The following is a 19182-nucleotide window of genomic DNA, read 5'->3' as shown; positions in this document are numbered from 1 at the left end:
GCCGTCGAGAGAGGAGGAAATTTTGGTTTGGGCTTGATTTGGCACTGTAGTATTTTCGTTTCGTTTGTATTTGATAATTATTGTCTAATTATGGCTTAACTAGGCTCAAAAGATTCGTCTCGTAATTTACAATTAAACTGTATAATTAGTTATTTTTTTATCTATATTTAATACTCCATGCATGTGTCCAAAGATTTGATGTGATGGAAAGAGAGTGAAAAAACTTGCAATCTAAACAAGGCCTTAGCTAAGGTCGACGAGCAGCGGCCTTCATATCCATTTTGGGCCACGGCGTAAACGTGGCCCACTGAAACTTTTGAGTTTTTGGGCAGCCGACACTAGCTGCCAAGCCAAATTTTGGTCATATAAAATTGAGTTTAGAGTCTATTGGGCATGGCCCAGAAGCAGCCGTACCAAACCCTTTAAAAGAAAAATCTCTTTTGTTGAACAGGAGACAAGTGGAAGTCATTTTTAAACAAAGAGCTAAAGCTACAAAAAGTGGCTCCTGCTAGAGTGTTTCGGCTCCTCCACAGGAGACGAGGAGTCCTACTAAAGAGACCTTAAATTAGAGCAAGATCAAAATTTGAACACATTAAAGCAACTTCAAGAGGCCATTATATAGAACCGCTAAATCTAAATTTTAGCACTTATACAAAAACAAAGCTCCAGTATTGTCTCTAGCAGAACCCTTCAATTAGGGAGACTCCCAAATGGTCCATATCAGTCCTCATTCTCATGGGTATCTCCTCGAGCTCCTGCTTGCCTGTTGTGGGCGTTCCCCTCCTTTCTCTCCCCGCTCCCTTGCGTCGCCAACCACCTACGCCACCACTAGCCATCATGATTCACTCCTAGGACCAGTAGATCCACCTCGTGCTTCGCCTGCAGGTCCTCCTTGCTAGTGGATCTACTTGCTCAGCGGCCCAGTAGCACTCTCTTGCTTGGCGATGCATTACACCACCTCTTGGGCCTCGGGCGCAGTGACCGCTATTGAATCCGGTGGGAAGGGGCCAAATCTAGCCCTGCAGGAGGTCATCGTCCCCGCATCAAAGCATGCCCTCTTGCACCATAGGTTGTTCTTTCGTACTGGAGGTTGTCATCCCCAAGGTCAGCCACGACAGGCTATCCCTTGACCTAGCTTGGCCTAACTACATTGGAAGTCTTCTTCCCCGCTCTCAAGAACTCATGCGGGAGCATGCGTGAGCATTAGAGCTGGCACAGCGATAAGCGTGAGTGATCGTGTGCAAGCACCAGAGCTAGCAGCGTTGTGGTGTGCTTGTTGCACGAAGTATCGGTGAGGAGAGGGCAAGAGAAGAGAGAAAAAAATGGAGAACCTATTGGACCCACTGACTGGTGAAAGAATTTGGGCTCCAAAAGTTTTGGGGGTGAAACACCAAGCAGGGATCTTGATTTAGAGGCCCTGGCTTTTAGGAGTGTTAGAATAGTGGCTAAGCTAAGATCCCAATTCCGCTACTTTTACAGCGGCATGACATGCGGAATCTGTATATCACTAATATTTAAAACATCAAAATATAGTCAATATATCTCTTATTTTATAGATAAAAACATAAGAAACATCATGGTGTATATTAGCTACATAGATTATAAAATATTGCCATTCAAAGCTTCTAAACCAAAAATCAATGGGTTTGGTACAACCAGTCACCACTGCGCAGCTGCCACTCACCGTCTCTTGCTTCTGCCGGCGACGAAAAACTCCGGGAGCCAATTCGGCCTGCCGTCATCTGCCCTGTTTACCTTTTGTGCCCAAGTAGGCAAGTGTCAAAAAAAATTTCTCATCAAATGTTGGCTGTGAAGCAAATAGGCTAAATTTTTTGGGCAAGATAAATTCATTTTGGTTGGCTTTCCTAGGCTATGAGACAAACATTTGCCTTGAGAAGCCCGCGCCCCTTCAGCCCTCACACTGACCCTTTTCCCTGTTATACTAAATTTCAAACTAGCGACTATATACCGCGAAAAGACTCCAGAATGGAGCAAAACAAATTATGGCGTTTCTTGGCCCACATGGCCAAGGCTAAAAAGGATATTGCACTTAACAAATTAGAAGATATAATTTATTTGAATAAGGAATAATTTGTATATTGTAACTAAAACAGTTAATGTGTTCTAAATAAAATCAACTCTCTCTTCAGAAAATTGAATTTCAATACTTGTACATGCATTTGGCATTTTCAAAGTCTTTTTACATCAAAATACTAATCTTTCCAATTGAGGCATTGTTTTGGTAATTTGGTACTTCCTCCGCTCCAAATTGTAAGTCGTTCTAGATTTTATAGATACATAATTTCTACTATGTACATACATATACACTTTGTCTAGATACGTAGCAAAAGTTATATATATCTTAAAAAGTTAGAATGACTTATCATTCGGAATGTAGGGATTAGGGAGTAATAGTTTATAAATGTTTCAACCTGGTAGAAAAAAAACAGTTATGAATAGGATTATTAGAACATAAATCAATTTGGAATGGAATTTTGTTGGATCGGCGTAATAAAATGGGTTTAGCTTAGCTTTAAACTTGTGTATTAATATTTAATTCTTTTTTACTTCCAAAAAGTTAGGTAAATTTAACATTTGGTCATGTCACCACCTCAGCACCCTAATAATAAATTTTACCCTAGGTTGGTAAGTGAACGTTTGAGGGTTAAAAACTAAATATTTTAGGATTGAAAACTAGATTCAGCCATAGATGGATGAGGTTTGTAAACCACTTTTTTTCTATTTTTTATGTTAATGCTCAGATGCGGGCGTTCGGACGCCGCCCACCCCACTCTGCCTCACTGCTGACGCCTTCCCCCACCGCGCGCCCCATCCCGCGCTGCGCTCTATCCCCCGCCACGCTCTATCCCCCGCCACGCCCACTCCGCCTCGCTGCACTTGTCCCCCGTGGCTACGCGGCGTGCCCCGTCCCCTGGCACAGCGAGCTGCTGACGAGGTGCTTCCGCTACTGCAATTCCCTATCAGGAAGGTTGTGGCCGCCGCGACGCGCGACCTCAACAAGGAGATGTTACGCTAAAAGTGTATGCTGCAAATGTATGTTTTAAGTGTTTCAGATGTTTCAAAGGTATATTGCATGTGTTTTATATGGATGTTGCAAATGTAGATCGAAATATTGCATATATTGCAAGTGTTTCAAAGGTATGTTGCAAGCGTCAATTCAAAATATTTCATCTGTTTTAGACGTACGTTGCAAGGTATTTTTATCTGGATGTTGCATATGTTGCAGTGGCTATACTCATATGTTGCAAGCGTATATTCCAAATGTTTCATCTATTTTTAGTCGTTTATTGCATCAAGTGTTTCATGTTGCAAGTGTAGACCGCCAGCATTGGTGTCGACAAGGGCAACAGGGCCAGGCCACGGCCTTCGACGCGGGGAGGAGGCGCAGGCCGCGCGGTGCTAGTGTGGAAGAGGTCCACACGATTCTTGGCAGAGGAGTCTTGTAAGGGACCGTGACGCCTAAGAGGGGGGGCAACTTAAAACTCTAACTCTAAACTATGACCTCTTTTTATTCTTAGCAAAAACCTATACAAAAGATAAATTATCTAAATGTGCAATTACGATTTTGCTAGTGTGTTGCTATCTCTACCGCAAAAAGGAGTTATGCAACCTAGGTCCCAAACCTATCAACTAGCCTATCACAAAGCTAGGAAAGTAAAGCATAAACCAAGATTGCAATGTAAATATGGAAGCTAAAGAGTAAGGTAGAGATATGTAAACTCTCATCAACGACTCTGGTATTTTTACCGAGGTATCGAGAAGCGCTCAAGCTTCCCCCTAGTCCTCGTTGGAGCCCCTCGCAAGGGACAAGCTCCTGGTCGGGTAACTCCATGGATAGCCCCGGACCTTCCCCACGCGCAAGTGGGTCTCCGGTGTGCCTTCCGGCAAGCCTCTCCCAGACTGCTCCCGCCGTCTTCACTATCAAGCTTCCGGCCAAACCACCGCGGGCTTTGTTCAGTTCGGTACACGGTGGCGGCCACACCACAAACACGGTTGGTGTGATCTCGCAAGACTACAAGCCCCTCCAATGTACAACAATGGTGCGCGCAAGCACCGAGTGGTAAGAGGTGTACAAACCTCACTAAACACTAGGCCTAAACCTAGAGCAAGCGCATAAGCGGTGGCCTAACTAACGTAAGCACTTCGCAAAGCACCTATGCTAATCACCGAATGTATCACTAAGCACTATGCAAGTGGAGATCACTAAAATGTTGTATCAACACCTTTGGTATGTTTCCTCAGCTCTTGAAAGCTCTAGTTTGGTTTTGGTGAATTGATGAAAACCTTAGTGCTAACCTAGTTTATCAAAGTGATCATGAGATAGGTAGCACATTCCAAGTGGTGAAACAAATGAAGATCATGACATGATGATGATGGTGATGGCATGGTGATGATCAAGTGCTTGGACTTGAAAAGAAGAAAGAGAAAAACAAAAGGCTCAAGGCAAAGGTATAAGTGGTAGGAGCCATTTTTGTTTTGGTGATCAAGACACTTAGAGAGTGTGATCACATTTAGGTTCGATAGCCGTACTATTAAGAGGAGTGAAACTCGTATCGAAATGCAGTTATCAAAGTGCCACTAGATGCTCTAACTCATTGCATATGCATTTAGGATCTAGTGGAGTGCTAGCACCCTTGAAAACACATGTGAAAATATGCTAACACATGTGCACAAGGTGATACACTTGGTGGTTGGCACATTTCAGCAAGGGTTAGAAACTTCACCGGTGGAGTGTCCGCCCGTAGAGTGTGGACAGTCCGACGGTGCCACTGGCGCCCTATACAGAAAAGACAGAGGTCACTGTAAGTGCCCGAACGCTGGCCTCGGTTGGACCGGTGTGTCCGGTCAGTAGAAGCTGCAAAGACGCTGGCGTCGGTCTCTGACCGGACGCTGGAGGGTTGCGTCCGGTCCTGCCGATGTGGCAGCGCACAGGGGAGACACTGAGTGACCGGACACTGGGTGAGTCTCGTCGAGGTGTCCGGTCATGATTTTGCGTGAATGGAACCTTACTAGAAACGATCGGACGCTGAGGTCCAGCGTCCGGTCACTTCGCAGCAGCGCGTCCAGTCATCACTTGACCGTTGAGATCGAGCAGCTCCGGTTGAACACAGAGGGACACATGGCATGCATCGCGTGACTGGATGCTAGGGTCCAGCGTCCGGTCGATTTGACCGGAGTGTCCGGTCACCCCGTGTTGTGCCCAGTGAAGGGGTACAGCGGCTCTATTTTGTGGGGGCTTCTATTTAAGCCCCATGGCCGGCTCAAGCTCACTCTCTTGGCCATTTGCATTGACATAGCAACCTTGTGAGCTTAACCAAAGCCCTCCCACTCATCTCCATTATTGATCCATCATCATTGTGAGATTGGGAGAGAATCCAAGTGCATTGCTTGAGTGATTGCATCTAGAGGCACTTGGTGTTCATGTTTTGCTGCGGGGTTCGCTTGTTGCTCTTGGTGGTTGCCACCACCTAGACGGCTTGGAGTAGCGGATGAGGATTGGCCCGAGTTAGTGATTGTTCGTGGCCATCTCCGGTGATTGTGAGGGGATTTGTACCTTCCCCGGTGGAGCGCCAAAAGGTAACTCTAGTGGATTACTCGTGTCATTGAGTTACCTCACGTGTGGGTCAGTTCTTGCGGTGTCCAATTGTGTGGACGAGGTTCGTGCAACACCTCTTAGCCACCGAACCACCAAGTGTTGGTCGACACAGCAGGGACATAGTGTGTTGGCAAGCACGTGAACCTCGGGAGAAAATTGGTTGTCTCTTGCCCTTTGGTATTCTCCCGGTGATTGATAAAGTATTCATCTTGTGATTGGTTCACTCCTCTACGCGGCGGTATAATTACCTCACTCATTTACATTTCCGCAAACTAGCTATAACAAGCTCTTTAGTGTAGCTAGAATTGAGAGCTTGCTTTGTGGATTAAGTTCATCTAGTGGAGCTCTTTAGTGTAGCATTTGTGAGAGCTCTTAGTGAGTAGTGACCTAGAAAATTGTGTGCCTAGTGATCATAACAACTAGAATTGTTGGATAGGTGGCTTGCAACCCTTGTAGAGCTAGAGCAAGTTTACATTTCGCTATTTGTTATACTAATCAAATTGCTCTAGTCGGTTTGTAGATTTTTATATAGGCTATTCACCTCCCCCCTCTAGCCATATTAGGACCTTTCAAGTGGTATCGGAGCCGTGGTCACCGTTTGATTGAAGGCTTAACAACCTCGGTGTCAAATTATGGCTCAAGTTGTGTCCAACCATGTGGGGGGCAAACCACCGTTCTTTGATGGCACATGCTATGATTATTGGAAGAGAAAGATGAGGATGTATCTTGGTTCAATCAATGATCAAGTATGGGATGTGACCGAGAATGACTATGATATCATTGATCCTGACAATCCCACCAACCTAGACAAGACCAACAAGCAATGCAATATAATGGCTCTCAACACCATATACAATGCCATTGATTCTAAGGTGTTTGAGCAAATCAAGGATTATAAAAAAGCTAATGAGGTATGAAGGAGATTGGAGGAAACATATGAGGGCACACCGGCGGTGAAGAGTGCCAAGTTGTACATCCTCAAGGATGAGTTGACAAGCTTCAAGATGAAGGATGATGAGAGCATTTCGGAGATGTTCCATCGATTGCAAGTAATTGTCAATGACTTGAAGGCTTTGGGAGAGAAGATCAAGGATGATGATGTCTCTCATCGGTTCTTGATGTGCCTACCTCCAAGATTTGAGATGTTGAGATTGCTTATCATAAGAGGAGGATTGAAGGAGATTACCCCTAACTAAGTACTAGGTGATGCCATGACACAAGAGACATACCATATGGAAAGGGAAGGGGTTGACAAGGATGATAAGAAGGAAGACGAAGACAAGAAGAATAAGAGTGTAGCATTCAAGGCTAGCTCATCATCCAAGAACAAGGACAAGTCCAAGAAAGAATCAAGTGATGATGAGGATCTTAGTGACATTGATGATGAAGCCATGGCTCTATTTGTGCGCAAGATGGGCAAATTCATGAAAAAAGGGCTATGGTGCAAGAAAGAGAAGAGATCACACCAAAAGCAAAGAATATGTGAGAAGATGCTACAATTGCAAGAGCCCCGATCACGTTGTAATGGATTGTCCCTACAATAGTGACAATGATGAGGATGAGAAGAAGAAGCACAAAAAGGACAAGAGAGAAAAGAAGGAAAAGAAGGAGAAGAGGATGACCTTTCAAAAGAAGAAGGGTGGAGGCTATGTGGTCACTTGGGATAGTGATGGCTCTTCGGATAATGATGACTCTAGTGATGATGGCAAGAAATCTATCAAGAAAGCACTAGCAAGCATCGCCATCAACAACAAGCCCTCCATCTTTGACACTCCATTGACATGCCTCATGGCAAAGCCTACAAGGGTAAAATATAATGTGAGTGATGATGATCAATGTGAAAGTGATGCTTGTAGGAGTGATGATGATGATGATGAGGAGTACTCCAAGGAGGAGCTTATGGACATGTGTGAGCAAGTGCATACTTGCTTTGAGATGAAGAGAAAGGAGTGCAAGGAATTGAACAAGAAAGTCAAATTTCTTGAGCAATCCCTTGATGAGCTCAATGCCACTCATGAGAGGCTAATGGAAGCCCATGAGAAGCTTGGCAAAGCTCACTCTAAGCTTGAAAAGGCTCACTCCTCTCTCATAGAGCAAGTCAAAATGGAGGAAGCCAAGAAGGAGCAAGTGATTGTATCATGTGATATGGGACAAACATGTGATCTTATTGATGAATCTTTTTATAAGCCTATTGTAGTTGCTCCTACTAACACTTCTTGTAGCACTATTACTTCTACTTCACCCTTGAGTGATGGTCTCACTTGTGATGCCTCACTTATGATAGAAAATGAAACCCTCAAGAAGGAGGTGAATGAGCTCACTCGTGCCTTAGGCAATGCCTATGGTGGAGATGCCCTGTTGCTAAAGTGCTTGGGTATCTAAAGATTTTCTCTCAACAAAGAGGGACTAGGCTATACCCCTAAGAAAGGCAAGGTGGCCTTTGTCACTCCCAAAGTTAGCTTTGTGAAGGGCAATGGTTGGTTTTGCAATAGATGCAAGCAAGTTTGGCATGTAGAGCAATATTGCAAGATTAACAAGAACAAGCTACCTAATGTATCCTCAATTAAATTTAATTCTTGTTACATGCTTGTTAAGGGTGCCAGTGGTGTAAAGGCTAAGTTCATTGGTACACCAATTGTGAGCCCAAAGAAGAAGGCCATTTGGGTACCAAAGACCTTGGTAACTAACCTTTAAGGACCCAAGCAAGTTTGGGTACCTAAAAGAAATTGATCTTCTTTTGTAGGTCAATATTAAAACTGGAGGAATGCATTGAGTACTTGATAGTGGGTGCACACAACACATATCCGGTGATCCAAGAATGTTCAATTTAATCAATGAAAACAAGAGCAATAGGATTGATAGTATCACATTTTGTGACAATGGCAAAGGCAAGGTCAAAGGGCTTGGTAAGATTGCAATATCCAATGACTTGAGCATTTCCAATGTGCTACTAGTAGAGAGCTTGAACTTCAACATATTGTCGGTAGCTCAATTATGTGATCTTGGTTTCAAGTGCATATTTGGTATGGATGATGTAGAGATTATAAGTGTAGATGGCTCTAACTTGTTATTCAAAGGATTTAGATACGAGAATCTATACTTGGTTGATTTCAATGCTAGAGAAGCTCAATTGACAACATGTTTGATCACTAAGTCTAGCATGGGTTGGTTATGGCATAGAAGGCTTGGTCATGTTGGAATAAAATAATTGAACAAGTTGATTAAGCATGACTTAGTTAGAGGCTTGAAAGATGTCACATTTGAGAATGATAAGCTATGTAGTGCATGTCAAGCCGGAAAGCAAGTTGGTAACACACATCCTAAGAAGAGCATGATAAGCACATCTAAGGCATTTGAGTTGATGCACATGGACTTGTTTGGACCAACCACATACACTAGCATTGGTGGAAACAAATATGGATTTGTGATTGTGGATGATTTCACTAGATACACATGGGTATTCTTTCTAGTGGATAAGAGTGATGTGTTTGCAACATTCAAATCATTTGTCAAGAGCATTCACAATGAATTTGAAACAACCATCAAGAAAGTTAGAAGTGACAATGGTAGTGAATTCAAGAACACTAGGATTGATGAGTTGTGTGATGAATTTGGAATTAGACATCAATTCTTGGTCAAGTACACTCCACAATCAAATGGTCTTGTTGAGAGAAAGAATAGAACACTCATTGACATGGCAAGATCAATGTTGAGTGAGTACAATGTGAGTCATTCATTTTAGGCCGAAGCAATCAACACGGCTTGCTATTATAGCAACCGACTCTATTGTCACCCCATGATGGAGAAGACACCTTATGAGCTTTTGAATGAAAGAAAGCCCAACATAACATACTTTTGGGTTTTTGGTTGTAAATGCTACATATTGAAGAAAGGCACTAGATTGAGCAAGTTTGAAAAGAAATGTGATGAAGGTTTCTTGCTTGGTTACTCCACTACTAGCAAGGCTTATAGATTTTGGAATTTGGCTAGTGGTACTCTTGAGGAGGTTCATGATGTGGAGTTTGATGAAACAAATGGTTCCCAAGAGGAAGATGAGAATCTAGATGATGTAAGAGGCACTCAATTGGTCAATGCAATGAAGAACATGGACATTGGTGATATAAGGCCTAGAGAGGTGATTGATGTTGAAGATGACAAGAATCAAGTGCTCTCTAACTCAAATATGAAAGCTAGTGGTTCTCATGATCAAGTTCAAGCAAGAACTAGTGATGACAAAGTGCAAGATCAAAAACAAGTGGCTAGTTCATCATCTCAACCAAGTGATCAATCAAATGCAAGCAATCCAGTGCAAGTGCTTCAACCAACCAATGTTGCAAGAGATCATCCTTTGGACACTATCATTGGTGATATTTTAAGAGGTGTGCAAACTAGATCAAGATTGGCTTCATTTTATGAGCATTTCTCATTTGTGTCATCCATTGAACCTAAGAAGATAGATAAAGCTTTGAAGGATGTTGATTGGGTCAATGCTATGCATGAAGAGCTAAACAACTTCACAAGAAATCAAGTATGAGAGTTAGTTGAGAGGCCTAAGGATCATAATATGATTGGAACCAAGTGGGTGTTTGTTGATGCGGGACCCACAGGATACCCCGCAAGGAAGAGAGAAGATCTAGTCTAACTAGAATTCTTCCCATGTAATCCTAGTAGTAATACTACCCTATAATCCTACTAGGACTCTATTGTAAACCGACTAGGACTCTGGCCTCTTGACTATATAAAGGGGGGCAGGGCTCCTTGGATCGAGGTTAAGAGAACAATTGTACGACACGACTCTTTACAATCAACCCAACGCAAAGGCTAACGCCGACTGGACGTAGGGCTATTACTTGATCAGAGATCGAGGATCCGAACCAGGATAAATCGACTGTCTCTTGCGTTAACTGTCGAGTTCTACATACGCCGAAGCCCAAACATACTACCTCGGGTACCCCCGTGGCAGGCTATCGGTGGTCAAACATCGACAGCTGGCGTGCCAGGTAGGGGCTTTCGGTGACTTTGCATCTGAGAGCTCGACGGACCTCGACAACATGATTTTTTCGAAGGGATCAACCTTCATTTTCGGTTCGTGGATCTGCGAGGCAGGCGACGATGGCGAGCTCCAAGGCCATCTCCTCGAAGATTTAGATCATCATCAAGATCTTTTCATTTCGGCGACAACGACAGGTCAACTTGCCGAAAGATTCGCGAAGCTCGTGATGTCCAATCCAACTCAGATTTCACGGCTTTGCGCGTCCAATTCAAACTCAGGTTCTGCATCCGAAATGGAGTCATACCTGAGTTCTTCCAAGAAACCGAGTTCTTTTCCGATGGGGCTTAAGAATGTGGCCTTGGTCTATCAAGACTACAACTCGGAATACACTCAGAGTACTTTAAAGAAGACGGGTCCTTTTCCGTTTGGTCTCCGCAACATGGCAACATCTTATCAGGCATAGCTCGAAAGATCTCTTAATCCAGTGCTTAGAATACCACTGACAGGAGCTCAGGAAGGTCTCGTACTAACCGTAACATCTCAAGACCGCATCATCCACTGGCCAGGTTCTATTCCTGAAGATAGCAGTACCCGGCTAGTTGACACGACAACGACAACAGCTCTACCCTACTAAGAAGGAGACTCGATCTGTGACCTTGAAGCCTCTACTGAAGTGATCGACGACTCTGACAGCATGGAGCCAACACCGATGACAGAACAACTCACGCACGAAAAGTATTCATGATCCGCCGCCCTCAATCACCATTGGCCCCCCTAGAAGCACCCGACATCAGGTCATCGAATGAATCTGAGTCCAACATATCACCCTTTATCCAAGGGCACGATGGTGAGACCAAAAATCAAAAACAAGCCAGAGAAAGAAAAAACAAATTGAAACAAGGACGCCAACGTCGTGCTAGGCAGCGCAAGGAAGCATAGATCAGATATGAGTCAGATCTAGCTGAGTACGATAGAAGAAAATCAGAACAAGAAGTCGAAGAAAGACGCACGGCAAATACACCCTACGACAGGATCAGAGAAGCACTAGAAGAACTCAGAGCAATCTCACATCCCAGTGAAAAACAGGAACAACTCCGGGACTATCTCCGGTCAACAGACCTAAGGACGCACGACGGAAGAACCCATTCAAAACTACCTGCTAGATCGACATCTCATGCACAAGAAGATCAAAATCAAAGGAAGTCTGCTTTCGAGAGACTTGGTCCAAGTGGAAGTCACAACGGGGAAAGTAGAAGAGACCATAGTCAAAACTACCGAGTCGAACAACCAAGAAAAATCAAAAGCAAAGTACCCATTCAGACAGCCACGCAGAACTACTCTCAACAAGATGACAGTTGGCTGGAAGGAGGTGGCGAATCAGAATACAAAGAAGCCGGAGCGCACGATAGATTCCCCTATTTTGCAAACAGACTCGCTTCAATACGACTACCTCACAAGTTCAAACCGTCCAACCTCTCTAAGTATGATGGCAAGACCAAACCAAGGTAGTGGCTCAGGATCTACTCGCAATCAATTGAACTAGCCGGAGGAGACGATGACATCAAGACCTTATTCTTCCCAATGGCCCTAGAAACCATGCCCCTCCAATGGTTCGACAAATTAAATCCAGGGTCGATCAGAAATTGGGAAGACTTGCAAAGATCTTTTTGTAAAAATTTCACAGGTATCATTACACACCCAATCACCCACGCAGAGTTAAAAGAACTCAAGCAGAAAGGAGGCAAAAGTCTCAGAAATTACTATCGATGATTTGGCGAACTACGAGCTCAAGTACATGACATCACCGAACGAGAAGTAATTGAAGCTTTCTCCCACGGAATCATGGCTAGGTGGCAATTTCAGGACTTCTGCAAAGAAAACCCGAGAAACAGTGAAGAATTCAGACGCACAGTGGAAAGAATGATCACTGCGGAGGAGAAGACACGAGAAAGGTTCCCGGATAGAAACAACCAAGACAACCCAGACAAGCGAAATCATCGAAACAACAGACATCAGGAAAGAAAGCGCGGACCAGACAACACCATAGCGACAGCTGACAAAGCAAGGAAGTTTTCCAAACCCAGGAGGTATGATGACATTGAAGACATGCAGTGCATCTGGCACCCTAAATCAAATCATACAATCGGAGAGTGCTACACCTTCAAAGATCGATACACGAGAAAAGATAGTAAGGGGAACAATAAAGAAGACAATCAGAAAAAAGATAAAGACAACCACGAAGGCAAGGGATTCTAGAAATCTAGGCGGACAGTAGCAGTAATCTTTGTCGGGGTTCCAGATTTCAGAAGCAAACATCAAGAAAAGCTAGCACTACGAACCATCATGGCAGCAGAACCGGCTACACCCAGATATCTCAATTGGTCACAGTATCCAATCCAATTTTCAAGAGAAGACCAATGGACTAGCATAGGAAACGTAGGCCATTACCCATTGGTTCTAGATCCAACTATTGCCGGTATGACTGCCACAAAATTACTAATCGACGGGGGAGCTAGACTCAACATCATTTTTTAGAAACTCTAAGGAAGATGGGACTACAACTCACTGGGATGATTACACCAACAAGCACACCTTTTTATGGCATAGTACCTGGCAAGGCAGCAATGCCACTTGGACAAATCACTCTACCGGTTACTTTTGGGACTCCCTCGAACTACCATACAGAGTTCATCAAGTTTGAAGTTGCAGACTTCGATTCATCATATCATGCAATCCTCGGGCGCCCAACACTAGCAAAATTCATGGCAATACCACATTATCCATACCTATTGCTTAAGATGCCAGGGCCTAACGGTGTTCTTTCTCTGCGGAGTGATTTGAAGCGCGCTTTTGACTACGACGTTCAGGTAATCCAAATTGCAGCAAAAGCACAAACCGCCAGTGGAAGAAAAGAGATAGCTACTATTGCCGCAGAAATAAGCCTAGAAAAACTAGAGATACTGGCTAAAAAGCCCTACATCCTCGCACCACCAAAAGAAGCCGACGTCAAGCAAATCGACTTGGGCGCTGGTGATCCCTCCAAAACGGCAACTATCAGCGCCCACCTCTCGGCAAAATAGGAACTCGCGCTCACCAACTTTCTTCGGGACAACAAAGATATCTTCGCCTGGAAGCCGTCCAACATGCTAGGTGTCCCAAGGGAGTTGGCTGAGCACGGAATCGATGTCAACGAAGGCTCCAAGCCTATGAAGCAACGGCTACGACGGTTCTCACCCAACAAGAAGGCAGCAATTAAAAAAGAAATCACAAAGCTAATGGCAGCAGGATTCATCAGAGAAATCCTTCATCCAGATTGGCTAGCAAACCTAGTTCTAGTACAAAAAAAGAACACGGACGAGTGGCGCATGTGCGTTGACTACACAGATCTCAACAAGCACTGCCCAAAAGATCCGTTTGGACTACCACGCATTGATCAGATAGTTGATTCAACAGCAGGATCTGCCCTATTATCCTTCCTTGACTGCTATTCAGGATATCACCAGATCGCATTAAAGGAACAAGACCAGAGCAAGACATCTTTCGTCACTCCATTTGGTGCCTACTGCTACAAAACCATGTCATTTGGACTCAAGAATGCTGGTGCCACTTACCAAAGAGCTATCCAAACATGCCTTGGTGATCAGATTGGCAAAAACATAGAGGCATACGTGGATGACGTAGTAGTGAAGACAAAGAACCCGGATACACTAATTGAAGACTTAAAGCAAACCTTCGAAAACCTGAAAAGGTGGAGGTAGAAATTGAATCCAAACAAGTGTGTATTCGGAGTTCCATCAGGACAACTACTCGAATTCTTGGTCAGTCATCGGGGAATCGAAGCCAGCGCCAAGCAAATTCGAGCCATAACAGAGATGGGCCCTCCTCGAAGTGTCAAAGATGTGCAGAAACTAACAGGCTGCATGGCGGCCCTCATTCATTTCATATCAAGACTCAGCGAAAAAGGGCTACCCTTCTTTAAATTACTAAAGAAGACAGACAAGTTCGAGTGGACAGAAGAAGCCGATGAAGCTTTCAAGAGACTTAAAGAATACCTCACCTCCTCACCCGTCCTCACACCTCCAAAGAAAGACGAAGACATGATGTTGTATTTTGCGGCTACTTCTACTGTGATCAGCACAGCAATAGTCGTGGAAAGAGAAGAAGAAGGGCACGTATATAAGGTACAACGCCCTATATATTACAACAGCGAAGTACTGTCAGAATCACAAATCTGGTACCCGCATGTGCAAAAACTACTCTACGCCCTACTAATCACTTCACGCAAGCTTCGCCACTATTTTGAAAGCCACAAGATTACCGTCGTGACAGATTTCCCACTCGGAGACATCCTACACAACAGAGACGCAACAAAGCGCATATCTAAGTGGGCAGTTGAACTTGGTGCTCTTAATATCGATTTCACCCCACGGAAGGCAATTAAATCTCAAGCCCTAGCCGATTTTGTTGCCGAGTGGACAAAAATCCAACAACCTATGTCAAATACCATCCTTGATCATTGGAAGATGTACTTTGATGGATCACTCAAGCTAGGCGGAGCCAGTGCAGGCGTTCTCCTCATTTCTCTAGACGGAAAATAGCTCAAGTATGTCCTTCAGATATTGTGGCAAGCTACAAAAAATGAAGCAGAATATGAAGCCCTCATCCATGGACTCAAAGTAGCAATTACCCTCGGAATCAAACGACTACTTGTATATGGCGATTCAGCAGTAGTCATCAACCAAGTCAACAAGGATTGGGACTGCACCAAAGAAAACATGGGCGCTTATTGTACTGAAATAAGAAAGCTCAAAAAACATTTTCAAGGATTAGAAATTCTACATGTCCTACGTGACTCCAATATTGTAGCAGACGTCCTCGCCAAACTTGGATCAGACAGGGCGAAGGTCCCACCAGGTGTGTTCATAGAGGAGTTATTAGCTCCATCTATCAAACAACCCAGCGAGATAACCCCTGAACTCCAAGTCAAAAGCGCAAAGATTCTGGTGGTCACAGCATCATGGACCCAGGTCTTTATTGATTATATCAAAGAGAATAAGTTGCTAGCAGAAAAAGAAGAGGCTACCCGAGTTGTTCGCAGAAGCAAGAACTACGTCCTACTAGGAGACAAGCTCTACAGAAGAGCTGCATCATCAGGAGTACTCCTAAAATGTGTCTCATTCCAAAAAGGCAAAGAGATCTTAGACAAAATACACTCAGGTTGCTGTTGGAATCATGTCGCTTCAAGAACACTAGTCGGCAAAGCATTCCGCACTAGATTCTACTAGCCAACCGCTTTGAAAGACGCAGAAGAACTCGTCAGAAAATGCAAAGGTTGTTAGATGTTCGCAAGACAAGCTCATGTACCAGCTCACAATCTCATTTGCATCCCACCCGCTTGGCCTTTCTCCTGCTGGGGGCTGGATCAAGTCGGACCTCTCAAGAAAGCAAAGGGAGGCTTTGAGTACATCTTCGTAGCAATTGACAAGTTCACAAAGTGGATTGAATACAAACCACTCGTAAAATACAGCGCAACCAAAGCAGTCGAGTTCATCCAAGACATTATGCACCGCTTCGGCATGCCCAATCGAATCATTATATATTTGGGTTCTCCCTTCACAGCTACAGAATTCCAAAGTTGGGCACAGGATTGTGGTTTCGGCATAGATTACGCATTAGTCGCACATCCAGAAGCCAACAGACATGTAGAAAGGGCTAATGGACTCATACTAGCCGGATTAAAACCAAGATTATATGAAGAACTAGTGGACTATGGATCCAAATAGATTGAAGAGTTACCCAAAGTAGTATGGGGGCTACGAACTCAAGTAAGCAGAGCCACCGGATATTCACCTTTCTTCCTGGTTTAAGGATCAGAAGCCGTATTACCTGCTGACTTGATCTGGACATCACCAAGGATAGAACAATATGATGAAGGAGAAGCAGAACACACCCGAAGATTAGAACTCAACAGTACAGAAGAAGTCAGAGTAAATGCTACACTTCAATCAGCAAGATACCTCCAAGGCTTAAGACGCCACTACAACAAGAGTACCCAGCCTCGATCACTCCAAATCGGAGATTTAGTGCTAAGAAGAATACAAAAAACTGACGGACGCCATAAACTACTCAGTCCATGGGAAGGTCCTTTTATTGTCACAAAAGCCACCGGACCGGGTACGTACAAGCTGATAACCGAAGATGGAAAAGAAGTCAACAATACATGGCACACCAGCCAACTAAGAAGATTCTACGCGTGAAAACAACTCAAGGAAGAATATATATACAAGCCATCAACATTCAAGATCAATAGAGATGATGTTCCTTGACAACACATGTATTATTATGGTTTTCATTCAAGATCAATAAAGATGATGTTCATCGACAACATGTCCTATTATGGCTTTCCCTGAGTTGATTTCATGAACCAAAAAGCAACACGGCTAATAATATGCCTGAGCATATCGGCCGAGAGCAAAAAAGCTGAAAAGATGCTTGAGCCCGCCGATGAGGGTAGCTAACAAGCTAACACCCGAACCAAAAAGCAACATGGCTAATAATATGCCTGAGCATACCGGCCGAGAGCAAGAAAGCTGAAAAGATGCTTGAGCCCACCGATGAGGGTAGCTAACAAGCTAACACCCAAACCAAAAAGCAACATGGCTAATAATATGCCTGAGCATACCGGCTGAGAGCAAAAAAGCTGAAAAGATGCTTGAGCCCACCGATGAGGGTAGCTAACAAGCTAACACCCGAACCAAAAAGCAGCACGGCTAGTAATATGCCTGAGCATACCGGCCAAGAGCAAAAAAGCTAAAAAGATGCTTGAGCCCGCCGATGAGGGTAGCTAACAAGCTAACACCCGAACCAAAAAGCAACACGGCTAATAATATGCCTGAGCATACCGGCAGAGAGCAAAAAAGCTGAAAAGATGCTTGAGCCCACCGATGAGGGTAGCTAACAAGCTAACACCCGAACCAAAAAGCAACATGGCTAATAATATGCCTGAGCATACCAGCCGAGAGTAAAAGAGCTGAAAAGACGCTTGAGCCTGCCGATGAGGGTAGCTAATAAGCTAACACCCGAACCAAAAAGCAAAATGGCTAATAGTATGCCTGAGCATTCCGCCCGAGAGCAAAAGAGCTCAAAAGATGCTTGAGCCTGCCGATGAGGGTAGCTAATAAGCTAACACCCGCTAGTCCTAAGACGTTCTAGTACCAACAAGATCAAGAAAGTTTGTCAAGACAACAATCTACATATACCGAATTGTTTACATGGCACAGATGAAAGCCAGACAAGCACTCGACGAAATAAGAAAGTTTGTCAAGACAATGATCTACATATACTGAGTTGTTTACACGGCACAAACAAAAGCCAGAAAAACAATTGATAGATCAAGAAAGTTTGTCAAGACAACGATCTACATATACCGAGTTGTTTACATGGCACAAACGAAAGCCAGACAAGCACTCGATGAAACAAGAAAGTTTGTCAAGACAACGATCTACATATACCGAGTTGTTTACACGGCACAAACAAAAGCCAGAAAAACAATTGATAGATAAAGAAAGTTTGTCAAGACAACAATCTACACATACCGAGTTGTTCACCCGACACAGACGAAAGCTAGACAAACAACTACCAGGAAAATGCTGATCACTTGGACAACTCATTCAAAGAATAAACAAGGAGTCCAGGCAAAGAAGACATCAACAACAAATAAAGAATCTCCATTCAATCTTCAAGTATAGTGTTCTATTACAGAAGCTGGAATACAAAGGTCGATTACATCAAGCATTGTCATCAGGAGAAGAAATATCAATGTTAAGATTATCTACAATTTTCCTGGCTAAATCTTTGACCTCAGGCTCCAACTTCTCAACAGCATCCAGATACTCTTGACTCTTGGCCTCATCAGCAACCTTGGACAAGGGAAACTCCGGAGAAAGAACCCGGACCTGGGCAAGAACATTCCTGGTACACAGATGGGCGCACCTCTTCACAAACTCCTGGAAACGAGTCGGCACTTGGGGAATAAATTGAGCCCAAGATTGACCATCATCTGCTAGAGTCCGGAGAAGGTCGGCTACTGACCGAAAAGACTTCCACAAAGCATTTTTGGACCTGCACAAGATCCCTGTCAGCTCCACGCCTAATCAACTTGGCAAGCGTGAGTTCTTCTTCAGCACGAGAAATTACCTCCTCAATCCTATTGTGACTATTGCGAACAGTTATCTTCATTTCCTCAATACCCTCCGAGAGCTTCTGCTTTTCAACTCGGAGAGCTAGTACAAGCACCAAAAAAGAAGTCAACAGAAAGGGAAATCAGATTACAAAAGGAAACGAAAAAGAACTTGCAATACCAGTGCACTCTTTCTTCACGGCATCCACATTTTTCAAGGCATTCTAGGCAGCTGCATCCCTCTGCTTTTCTGCCTCAACCACTCGAGCACGGAGAGCCTTCTCCTCCTTCTAATGCGTCTGATGCTCAGTCTCCAACTCGGTCCAACAGAGGTCAAGCTCTGCCATTAGGGCACTCACCTCAGAAGACAACTTTTTATTGGTTTTAGACGAG

The 19182-nt window shown here is 44.0% G+C and overlaps 1 protein-coding gene across 3 annotated transcripts in view; it reads right to left on the bottom strand.

Moving 5' to 3' along the window:
* LOC136486528 (anthocyanidin 5,3-O-glucosyltransferase-like) overlaps nucleotides 1-19182 on the bottom strand; it is a 159618-nt gene that overhangs the window by 107942 nt on the left and 32494 nt on the right. The window lies entirely within an intron of this gene.

This window comes from Miscanthus floridulus, chromosome 10 (genome assembly GCF_019320115.1).
Source record: "Miscanthus floridulus cultivar M001 chromosome 10, ASM1932011v1, whole genome shotgun sequence".
Taxonomy (NCBI): domain Eukaryota; kingdom Viridiplantae; phylum Streptophyta; class Magnoliopsida; order Poales; family Poaceae; genus Miscanthus; species Miscanthus floridulus.
This window is presented reverse-complemented; position numbering and strand designations above follow the sequence as displayed.